The sequence below is a fragment of the Myotis nattereri genome (assembly GCF_964212035.1).
Source record: "Myotis nattereri genome assembly, chromosome: 12".
In the NCBI taxonomy this organism is placed as follows: domain Eukaryota; kingdom Metazoa; phylum Chordata; class Mammalia; order Chiroptera; family Vespertilionidae; genus Myotis; species Myotis nattereri.
In genome coordinates this window covers 1,790,855-1,804,073 of record NC_138087.1, presented here as the reverse complement: position 1 = coordinate 1,804,073, position 13,219 = coordinate 1,790,855, and positions in this window count along the sequence as shown.

Here is a 13,219-nt window from a genome sequence, read left to right as displayed (position 1 = left end):
TTCCATTACATACTTGTAAGAAAACTGTCTAATTGTGGTAAAACTCTTAAAATACGCAATTAGAGTTTCCAGAAATGATTAAAAACTTATAAGAAACCCTTGAAATAAAAGTTTGTAGATTCTTACTACATTTCCTGCTGTTTTCAATCACGGACATGACCCGTGAAAAGCAGGGAAATGACCAGAAAACTGATAATATTTACAACTCCGGCCACTTTAGCGAGCGTTTTGACTTGAATTTGCTTTCAAATATTAGGAATTCATGTTTATACAGCTCACCATTAGTGTAGAAAGACTGTAAGTGAGGACTATACTGCTAATGTTTACAATTGAGGCCGAATTTCTCTAGCGTCTTTTTGGAGAATCAGTTAATATCCTGCCGGTTCCATTACATACTTGTAAGAAAACTGTCTAATTGTGGTAAAACTCTTAAAATACGCAATTAGAGTTTCCAGAAATGATTAAAAACTTATAAGAAACCCTTGAAATAAAAGTTTGTAGATTCTTACTACATTTCCTGCTTTTTTCAATCACGGACATTACCCGTGAAAAGCAGAAAAATGACCAGAAAACTGATAGTATTTACAACTCCGGCCACTTTAGCGAGCATTTTGACTTGAATTTGCTTTCAAATCTTAGGAATTCATGTTTACACAGCTCACCATTAGTGTAGAAAACTGTAAGTGAGGACTATACTGCTAATGTTTACAATTGAGGCCGAATTTCTCTAGCGTCTTTTTGGTGAATCAGTTACTATCCTGCCGGTTCCATTACATACTTGTAAGAAAACTGTCTAATTGTGGTAAAACTCTTAAAATACGCAATTAGAGTTTCCAGAAATGATTAAAAACTTATAAGAAACCCTTGAAATAAAAGTTTGTAGATTCTTACTACATTTCCTGCTGTTTTCAATCACGGACATGACCCGTGAAAAGCAGGGAAATGACCAGAAAACTGATAATATTTACAACTCCGGCCACTTTAGCGAGCGTTTTGACTTGAATTTGCTTTCAAATATTAGGAATTCATGTTTACACAGCTCACAATTAGTGTAGAAAGACTGTAAGTGAGGACTATACTGCTAATGTTTACAATTGAGGCCGAATTTCTCTAGCGTCTTTTTGATGAATCAGTTACTATCCTGCCGGTTCCATTACATACTTGTAAGAAAACTGTCTAATTGTGGTAAAACTCTTAAAATACGCAATTAGAGTTTCCAGAAATGATTAAAAACTTATAAGAAACCCTTGAAATAAAAGTTTGTAGATTCTTACTACATTTCCTTCTGTTTTCAATCACGGACATGACCCGTGAAAAGCAGGGAAATGACCAGAAAACTGATAATATTTACAACTCCGGCCACTTTAGCGAGCGTTTTGACTTGAATTTGCTTTCAAATATTAGGAATTCATGTTTATACAGCTCACCATTAGTGTAGAAAGACTGTAAGTGGGGACTATACTGCTAATGTTTACAATTGAGGCCGAATTTCTCTAGCGTCTTTTTGGTGAATCAGTTACTATCCTGCCGGTTCCATTACATACTTGTAAGAAAACTGTCTAATTGTGGTAAAACTCTTAAAATACGCAATTAGAGTTTCCAGAAATGATTAAAAACTTATAAGAAACCCTTGAAATAAAAGTTTATAGATTCTTACTACATTTCCTGCTGTATTCAATCACGGACATGACCCGTGAAAAGCAGGGAAATGACCAGAAAACTGATAATATTTACAACTCCGGCCACTTTAGCGAGCGTTTTGACTTGAATTTGCTTTCAAATATTAGGAATTCATGTTTACACAGCTCACCATTAGTTTAGAAAGACTGTAAGTGAGGACTATACTGCTAATGTTTACAATTGAGGCCGAATTTCTCTAGCGTCTTTTTGGTGAATCAGTTACTATCCTGCCGGTTCCATTACATACTTGTAAGAAAACTGTCTAATTGTAGTAAAACTTTTTAAATACACAATTAGAGTTTCCAGAAATGATTAAAAACTTATAAGAAACCCTTGAAATAAAAGTTTGTAGATTCTTACTACATTTCCTGCTGTTTTCAATTACGGACATGACCCGTGAAAAGCAGGGAAATGACCAGAAAACTGATAATATTTACAACTCCGGCCACTTTAGCGAACGTTTTGACTTGAATTTGCTTTCAAATATTAGGAATTCATGTTTATACAGCTCACCATTAGTGTAGAAAGACTGTAAGTGAGGACTATACTGCTAATGTTTACAATTGAGGCCGAATTTCTCTAGCGTCTTTTTGGTGAATCAGTTACTATCCTGCCGGTTCCATTTCATACTTGTAAGAAAACTGTCTAATTGTGGTAAATCTTTTAAAATACACAGTTAGAGTTTCCAGAAATGATTTAAAACTTATAAGAAACCCTTGAAATAAAAGTTTGTAGATTCTTACTACATTTCCTGCTGTTTTCAATCACGGACATGACCCGTGAAAAGCAGGGAAATGACCAGAAAACTGATAATATTTACAACTCCGGCCACTTTAGCGAGCGTTTTGACTTGAATTTGCTTTCAAATATTAGGAATTCATGTTTATACAGCTCACCATTAGTGTAGAAAGACTGTAAGTGAGGACTATACTGCTAATGTTTACAATTGAGGCCGAATTTCTCTAGCGTCTTTTTGGTGAATCAGTTAATATCCTGCCGGTTCCATTACATACTTGTAAGAAAACTGTCTAATTGTGGTAAAACTTTTTAAATACACAATTAGAGTTTCCAGAAATGATTAAAAACTTATAAGAAACCCTTGAAATAAAAGTTTGTAGATTCTTACTACATTTCCTGCTGTATTCAATCACGGACATGACCCGTGAAAAGCAGGGAAATGACCAGAAAACTGATAATATTTACAACTCCGGCCACTTTAGCGAGCGTTTTGACTTGAATTTGCTTTCAAATATTAGGAATTCATGTTTATACAGCTCACCATTAGTGTAGAAAGACTGTAAGTGAGGACTATACTGCTAATGTTTACAATTGAGGCCGAATTTCTCTAGCGTCTTTTTGGTGAATCAGTTACTATCCTGCCGGTTCCATTACATACTTGTAAGAAAACTGTCTAATTGTGGTAAAACTCTTAAAATACGCAATTAGAGTTTCCAGAAATGATTAAAAACTTATAAGAAACCCTTGAAATAAAAGTTAGTAGATTCTTACTACATTTCCTGCTCTTTTCAATCACGGACATTACCCGTGGAAAGCAGAAAAATGACCAGAAAACTGATAGTATTTACAACTCCGGCCACTTTAGCGAGCATTTTGACTTGAATTTGTTTTCAAATATTAGGAAATCATGTTTACACAGCTCACCATTAGTGTAGAAAGACTGTAAGTGAGGACTATACTGCTAATGTTTACAATTGAGGCCGAATTTCTCTAGCGTCTTTTTGGTGAATCAGTTACTATCCTGCCGGTTCCATTACATACTTGTAAGAAAACTGTCTAATTGTGGTAAAACTTTTTAAATACACAATTAGAGTTTCCAGAAATGGTTAAAAACTTATAAGAAACCCTTGAAATAAAAGTTAGTAGATTCTTACTACATTTCCTGCTGTTTTCAATCACGGACATGACCCGTGAAAAGCAGGGAAATGACCAGAAAACTGATAATATTTACAACTCCGGCCACTTTAGCGAGCGTTTTGACTTGAATTTGCTTTCAAATATTAGGAATTCATGTTTATACAGCTCACCATTAGTGTAGAAAGACTGTAAGTGAGGACTATACTGCTAATGTTTACAATTGAGGCCGAATTTCTCTAGCGTCTTTTTGGTGAATCAGTTACTATCCTGCCGGTTCCATTACATACTTGTAAGAAAACTGTCTAATTGTGGTAAAACTCTTAAAATACGCAATTAGAGTTTCCAGAAATGATTAAAAACTTATAAGAAACCCTTGAAATAAAAGTTTATAGATTCTTACTACATTTCCTGCTGTATTCAATCACGGACATGACCCGTGAAAAGCAGGGAAATGACCAGAAAACTGATAATATTTACAACTCCGGCCACTTTAGCGAGCGTTTTGACTTGAATTTGCTTTCAAATATTAGGAATTCATGTTTACACAGCTCACCATTAGTTTAGAAAGACTGTAAGTGAGGACTATACTGCTAATGTTTACAATTGAGGCCGAATTTCTCTAGCGTCTTTTTGGTGAATCAGTTACTATCCTGCCGGTTCCATTACATACTTGTAAGAAAACTGTCTAATTGTAGTAAAACTTTTTAAATACACAATTAGAGTTTCCAGAAATGATTAAAAACTTATAAGAAACCCTTGAAATAAAAGTTTGTAGATTCTTACTACATTTCCTGCTGTTTTCAATTACGGACATGACCCGTGAAAAGCAGGGAAATGACCAGAAAACTGATAATATTTACAACTCCGGCCACTTTAGCGAGCGTTTTGACTTGAATTTGCTTTCAAATATTAGGAATTCATGTTTATACAGCTCACCATTAGTGTAGAAAGACTGTAAGTGAGGACTATACTGCTAATGTTTACAATTGAGGCCGAATTTCTCTAGCGTCTTTTTGGTGAATCAGTTACTATCCTGCCGGTTCCATTTCATACTTGTAAGAAAACTGTCTAATTGTGGTAAATCTTTTAAAATACACAGTTAGAGTTTCCAGAAATGATTAAAAACTTATAAGAAACCCTTGAAATAAAAGTTTGTAGATTCTTACTACATTTCCTGCTGTTTTCAATCACGGATATTACCCGTGAAAAGCAGGGAAATGACCAGAAAACTGATAATATTTACAACTCCGGCCACTTTAGCGAGCGTTTTGACTTGAATTTGCTTTCAAATATTAGGAATTCATGTTTATACAGCTCACCATTAGTGTAGAAAGACTGTAAGTGAGGACTATACTGCTAATGTTTACAATTGAGGCCGAATTTCTCTAGCGTCTTTTTGGAGAATCAGTTAATATCCTGCCGGTTCCATTACATACTTGTAAGAAAACTGTCTAATTGTGGTAAAACTCTTAAAATACGCAATTAGAGTTTCCAGAAATGATTAAAAACTTATAAGAAACCCTTGAAATAAAAGTTTGTAGATTCTTACTACATTTCCTGCTTTTTTCAATCACGGACATTACCCGTGAAAAGCAGAAAAATGACCAGAAAACTGATAGTATTTACAACTCCGGCCACTTTAGCGAGCATTTTGACTTGAATTTGCTTTCAAATCTTAGGAATTCATGTTTACACAGCTCACCATTAGTGTAGAAAACTGTAAGTGAGGACTATACTGCTAATGTTTACAATTGAGGCCGAATTTCTCTAGCGTCTTTTTGGTGAATCAGTTACTATCCTGCCGGTTCCATTACATACTTGTAAGAAAACTGTCTAATTGTGGTAAAACTCTTAAAATACGCAATTAGAGTTTCCAGAAATGATTAAAAACTTATAAGAAACCCTTGAAATAAAAGTTTGTAGATTCTTACTACATTTCCTGCTGTTTTCAATCACGGACATGACCCGTGAAAAGCAGGGAAATGACCAGAAAACTGATAATATTTACAACTCCGGCCACTTTAGCGAGCGTTTTGACTTGAATTTGCTTTCAAATATTAGGAATTCATGTTTACACAGCTCACCATTAGTGTAGAAAGACTGTAAGTGAGGACTATACTGCTAATGTTTACAATTGAGGCCGAATTTCTCTAGCGTCTTTTTGGTGAATCAGTTACTATCCTGCCGGTTCCATTACATACTTGTAAGAAAACTGTCTAATTGTGGTAAAACTCTTAAAATACGCAATTAGAGTTTCCAGAAATGATTAAAAACTTATAAGAAACCCTTGAAATAAAAGTTAGTAGATTCTTACTACATTTCCTGCTCTTTTCAATCACGGACATTACCCGTGGAAAGCAGAAAAATGACCTGAAAACTGATAATATTTACAACTCCTGCCACTTTGGCGAACGTTTTGACTTGAATTTGTTTTCAAATATTAGGAATTCATGTTTACACAGCTCACCATTAGTTTAGAAAGACTGTAAGTGAGGACTATACTGCTAATGTTTACAATTGAGGCCGAATTTCTCTAGCGTCTTTTTGGTGAATCAGTTACTATCCTGCCGGTTCCATTACATACTTGTAAGAAAACTGTCTAATTGTGGTAAAACTCTTAAAATACGCAATTAGAGTTTCCAGAAATGATTAAAAACTTATAAGAAACCCTTGAAATAAAAGTTTGTAGATTCTTACTACATTTCCTGCTGTTTTCAATCACGGACATGACCCGTGAAAAGCAGGGAAATGACCAGAAAACTGATAACATTTACAACTCCGGCCACTTTAGCGAGCGTTTTGACTTGAATTTGCTTTCAAATATTAGGAATTCATTTTTATACAGCTCACCATTAGTGTAGAAAGACTGTAAGTGAGGACTATACTGCTAATGTTTACAATTGAGGCCGAATTTCTCTAGCGTCTTTTTGGTGAATCAGTTAATATCCTGCCGGTTCCATTACATACTTGTAAGAAAACTATCTAATTGTGGTAAAACTCTTAAAATACGCAATTAGAGTTTCCAGAAATGATTAAAAACTTATAAGAAACCCTTGAAATAAAAGTTTGTAGATTCTTACTACATTTCCTGCTCTTTTCAATCACGGACATTACCCGTGGAAAGCAGAAAAATGACCAGAAAACTGATAGTATTTACAACTCCGGCCACTTTAGCGAGCATTTTGACTTGAATTTGTTTTCAAATATTAGGAATTCATGTTTACACAGCTCACCATTAGTGTAGAAAGACTGTAAGTGAGGACTATACTGCTACTGTTTACAATTGAGGCCGAATTTCTCTAGCGTCTTTTTGGTGAATCAGTTACTATCCTGCCGGTTCCATTACATACTTGTAAGAAAACTGTCTAATTGTGGTAAAACTTTTTAAATACACAATTAGAGTTTCCAGAAATGATTAAAAACTTATAAGAAACCCTTGAAATAAAAGTTTGTAGATTCTTACTACATTTCCTGCTGTTTTCAATCACGGACATGACCCGTGAAAAGCAGGGAAATGACCAGAAAACTGATAATATTTACAACTCCGGCCACTTTAGCGAGCGTTTTGACTTGAATTTGCTTTCAAATATTAGGAATTCATGTTTACACAGCTCACAATTAGTGTAGAAAGACTGTAAGTGAGGACTATACTGCTAATGTTTACAATTGAGGCCGAATTTCTCTAGCGTCTTTTTGATGAATCAGTTACTATCCTGCCGGTTCCATTACATACTTGTAAGAAAACTGTCTAATTGTGGTAAAACTCTTAAAATACGCAATTAGAGTTTCCAGAAATGATTAAAAACTTATAAGAAACCCTTGAAATAAAAGTTTGTAGATTCTTACTACATTTCCTTCTGTTTTCAATCACGGACATGACCCGTGAAAAGCAGGGAAATGACCAGAAAACTGATAATATTTACAACTCCGGCCACTTTAGCGAGCGTTTTGACTTGAATTTGTTTTCAAATATTAGGAATTCATGTTTACACAGCTCACCATTAGTGTAGAAAGACTGTAAGTGAGGACTATACAGCTAATGTTTACAATTGAGGCCGAATTTCTCTAGCGTCTTTTTGGTGAATCAGTTAATATCCTGCCGGTTCCATTACATACTTGTAAGAAAACTGTCTAATTGTGGTAAAACTTTTTAAATACACAATTAGAGTTTCCAGAAATGATTAAAAACTTATAAGAAACCCTTGAAATAAAAGTTTGTAGATTCTTACTACATTTCCTGCTGTATTCAATCACGGACATGACCCGTGAAAAGCAGGGAAATGACCAGAAAACTGATAATATTTACAACTCCGGCCACTTTAGCGAGCGTTTTGACTTGAATTTGCTTTCAAATATTAGGAATTCATGTTTATACAGCTCACCATTAGTGTAGAAAGACTGTAAGTGAGGACTATACTGCTAATGTTTACAATTGAGGCCGAATTTCTCTAGCGTCTTTTTGGTGAATCAGTTACTATCCTGCCGGTTCCATTACATACTTGTAAGAAAACTGTCTAATTGTGGTAAAACTCTTAAAATACGCAATTAGAGTTTCCAGAAATGATTAAAAACTTATAAGAAACCCTTGAAATAAAAGTTAGTAGATTCTTACTACATTTCCTGCTCTTTTCAATCACGGACATTACCCGTGGAAAGCAGAAAAATGACCAGAAAACTGATAGTATTTACAACTCCGGCCACTTTAGCGAGCATTTTGACTTGAATTTGTTTTCAAATATTAGGAATTCATGTTTACACAGCTCACCATTAGTGTAGAAAGACTGTAAGTGAGGACTATACTGCTAATGTTTACAATTGAGGCCGAATTTCTCTAGCGTCTTTTTGGTGAATCAGTTACTATCCTGCCGGTTCCATTACATACTTGTAAGAAAACTGTCTAATTGTGGTAAAACTTTTTAAATACACAATTAGAGTTTCCAGAAATGATTAAAAACTTATAAGAAACCCATGAAATAAAAGTTAGTAGATTCTTACTACATTTCCTGCTGTTTTCAATCACGGACATGACCCGTGAAAAGCAGGGAAATGACCAGAAAACTGATAATATTTACAACTCCGGCCACTTTAGCGAGCGTTTTGACTTGAATTTGCTTTCAAATATTAGGAATTCATGTTTATACAGCTCACCATTAGTGTAGAAAGACTGTAAGTGAGGACTATACTGCTAATGTTTACAATTGAGGCCGAATTTCTCTAGCGTCTTTTTGGTGAATCAGTTACTATCCTGCCGGTTCCATTACATACTTGTAAGAAAACTGTCTAATTGTGGTAAAACTCTTAAAATACGCAATTAGAGTTTCCAGAAATGATTAAAAACTTATAAGAAACCCTTGAAATAAAAGTTTATAGATTCTTACTACATTTCCTGCTGTATTCAATCACGGACATGACCCGTGAAAAGCAGGGAAATGACCAGAAAACTGATAATATTTACAACTCCGGCCACTTTAGCGAGCGTTTTGACTTGAATTTGCTTTCAAATATTAGGAATTCATGTTTACACAGCTCACCATTAGTGTAGAAAGACTGTAAGTGAGGACTATACAGCTAATGTTTACAATTGAGGCCGAATTTCTCTAGCGTCTTTTTGGTGAATCAGTTAATATCCTGCCGGTTCCATTACATACTTGTAAGAAAACTGTCTAATTGTGGTAAAACTTTTTAAATACACAATTAGAGTTTCCAGAAATGATTAAAAACTTATAAGAAACCCTTGAAATAAAAGTTTGTAGATTCTTACTACATTTCCTGCTGTATTCAATCACGGACATGACCCGTGAAAAGCAGGGAAATGACCAGAAAACTGATAATATTTACAACTCCGGCCACTTTAGCGAGCGTTTTGACTTGAATTTGCTTTCAAATATTAGGAATTCATGTTTATACAGCTCACCATTAGTGTAGAAAGACTGTAAGTGAGGACTATACTGCTAATGTTTACAATTGAGGCCGAATTTCTCTAGCGTCTTTTTGGTGAATCAGTTACTATCCTGCCGGTTCCATTACATACTTGTAAGAAAACTGTCTAATTGTGGTAAAACTCTTAAAATACGCAATTAGAGTTTCCAGAAATGATTAAAAACTTATAAGAAACCCTTGAAATAAAAGTTAGTAGATTCTTACTACATTTCCTGCTCTTTTCAATCACGGACATTACCCGTGGAAAGCAGAAAAATGACCAGAAAACTGATAGTATTTACAACTCCGGCCACTTTAGCGAGCATTTTGACTTGAATTTGTTTTCAAATATTAGGAATTCATGTTTACACAGCTCACCATTAGTGTAGAAAGACTGTAAGTGAGGACTATACTGCTAATGTTTACAATTGAGGCCGAATTTCTCTAGCGTCTTTTTGGTGAATCAGTTACTATCCTGCCGGTTCCATTACATACTTGTAAGAAAACTGTCTAATTGTGGTAAAACTTTTTAAATACACAATTAGAGTTTCCAGAAATGATTAAAAACTTATAAGAAACCCATGAAATAAAAGTTAGTAGATTCTTACTACATTTCCTGCTGTTTTCAATCACGGACATGACCCGTGAAAAGCAGGGAAATGACCAGAAAACTGATAATATTTACAACTCCGGCCACTTTAGCGAGCGTTTTGACTTGAATTTGCTTTCAAATATTAGGAATTCATGTTTATACAGCTCACCATTAGTGTAGAAAGACTGTAAGTGAGGACTATACTGCTAATGTTTACAATTGAGGCCGAATTTCTCTAGCGTCTTTTTGGTGAATCAGTTACTATCCTGCCGGTTCCATTACATACTTGTAAGAAAACTGTCTAATTGTGGTAAAACTCTTAAAATACGCAATTAGAGTTTCCAGAAATGATTAAAAACTTATAAGAAACCCTTGAAATAAAAGTTTATAGATTCTTACTACATTTCCTGCTGTATTCAATCACGGACATGACCCGTGAAAAGCAGGGAAATGACCAGAAAACTGATAATATTTACAACTCCGGCCACTTTAGCGAGCGTTTTGACTTGAATTTGCTTTCAAATATTAGGAATTCATGTTTACACAGCTCACCATTAGTTTAGAAAGACTGTAAGTGAGGACTATACTGCTAATGTTTACAATTGAGGCCGAATTTCTCTAGCGTCTTTTTGGTGAATCAGTTACTATCCTGCCGGTTCCATTACATACTTGTAAGAAAACTGTCTAATTGTAGTAAAACTTTTTAAATACACAATTAGAGTTTCCAGAAATGATTAAAAACTTATAAGAAACCCTTGAAATAAAAGTTTGTAGATTCTTACTACATTTCCTGCTGTTTTCAATTACGGACATGACCCGTGAAAAGCAGGGAAATGACCAGAAAACTGATAATATTTACAACTCCGGCCACTTTAGCGAGCGTTTTGACTTGAATTTGCTTTCAAATATTAGGAATTCATGTTTATACAGCTCACCATTAGTGTAGAAAGACTGTAAGTGAGGACTATACTGCTAATGTTTACAATTGAGGCCGAATTTCTCTAGCGTCTTTTTGGAGAATCAGTTAATATCCTGCCGGTTCCATTACATACTTGTAAGAAAACTGTCTAATTGTGGTAAAACTCTTAAAATACGCAATTAGAGTTTCCAGAAATGATTAAAAACTTATAAGAAACCCTTGAAATAAAAGTTTGTAGATTCTTACTACATTTCCTGCTTTTTTCAATCACGGACATTACCCGTGAAAAGCAGAAAAATGACCAGAAAACTGATAGTATTTACAACTCCGGCCACTTTAGCGAGCATTTTGACTTGAATTTGCTTTCAAATCTTAGGAATTCATGTTTACACAGCTCACCATTAGTGTAGAAAACTGTAAGTGAGGACTATACTGCTAATGTTTACAATTGAGGCCGAATTTCTCTAGCGTCTTTTTGGTGAATCAGTTACTATCCTGCCGGTGCCATTACATACTTGTAAGAAAACTGTCTAATTGTGGTAAAACTCTTAAAATACGCAATTAGAGTTTCCAGAAATGATTAAAAACTTATAAGAAACCCTTGAAATAAAAGTTTGTAGATTCTTACTACATTTCCTGCTGTTTTCAATCACGGACATGACCCGTGAAAAGCAGGGAAATGACCAGAAAACTGATAATATTTACAACTCCGGCCACTTTAGCGAGCGTTTTGACTTGAATTTGCTTTCAAATATTAGGAATTCATGTTTACACAGCTCACAATTAGTGTAGAAAGACTGTAAGTGAGGACTATACTGCTAATGTTTACAATTGAGGCCGAATTTCTCTAGCGTCTTTTTGATGAATCAGTTACTATCCTGCCGGTTCCATTACATACTTGTAAGAAAACTGTCTAATTGTGGTAAAACTCTTAAAATACGCAATTAGAGTTTCCAGAAATGATTAAAAACTTATAAGAAACCCTTGAAATAAAAGTTTGTAGATTCTTACTACATTTCCTTCTGTTTTCAATCACGGACATGACCCGTGAAAAGCAGGGAAATGACCAGAAAACTGATAATATTTACAACTCCGGCCACTTTAGCGAGCGTTTTGACTTGAATTTGCTTTCAAATATTAGGAATTCATGTTTATACAGCTCACCATTAGTGTAGAAAGACTGTAAGTGAGGACTATACTGCTAATGTTTACAATTGAGGCCGAATTTCTCTAGCGTCTTTTTGGTGAATCAGTTAATATCCTGCCGGTTCCATTACATACTTGTAAGAAAACTATCTAATTGTGGTAAAACTCTTAAAATACGCAATTAGAGTTTCCAGAAATGATTAAAAACTTATAAGAAACCCTTGAAATAAAAGTTTGTAGATTCTTACTACATTTCCTGCTCTTTTCAATCACGGACATTACCCGTGGAAAGCAGAAAAATGACCAGAAAACTGATAGTATTTACAACTCCGGCCACTTTAGCGAGCATTTTGACTTGAATTTGTTTTCAAATATTAGGAATTCATGTTTACACAGCTCACCATTATTGTAGAAAGACTGTAAGTGAGGACTATACTGCTACTGTTTACAATTGAGGCCGAATTTCTCTAGCGTCTTTTTGGTGAATCAGTTACTATCCTGCCGGTTCCATTACATACTTGTAAGAAAACTGTCTAATTGTGGTAAAACTTTTTAAATACACAATAAGAGTTTCCAGAAATGATTAAAAACTTATAAGAAACCCTTGAAATAAAAGTTTGTAGATTCTTACTACATTTCCTGCTGTTTTCAATCACGGACATGACCCGTGAAAAGCAGGGAAATGACCAGAAAACTGATAATATTTACAACTCCGGCCACTTTAGCGAGCGTTTTGACTTGAATTTGCTTTCAAATATTAGGAATTCATGTTTACACAGCTCACAATTAGTGTAGAAAGACTGTAAGTGAGGACTATACTGCTAATGTTTACAATTGAGGCCGAATTTCTCTAGCGTCTTTTTGATGAATCAGTTACTATCCTGCCGGTTCCATTACATACTTGTAAGAAAACTGTCTAATTGTGGTAAAACTCTTAAAATACGCAATTAGAGTTTCCAGAAATGATTAAAAACTTATAAGAAACCCTTGAAATAAAAGTTTGTAGATTCTTACTACATTTCCTTCTGTTTTCAATCACGGACATGACCCGTGAAAAGCAGGGAAATGACCAGAAAACTGATAATATT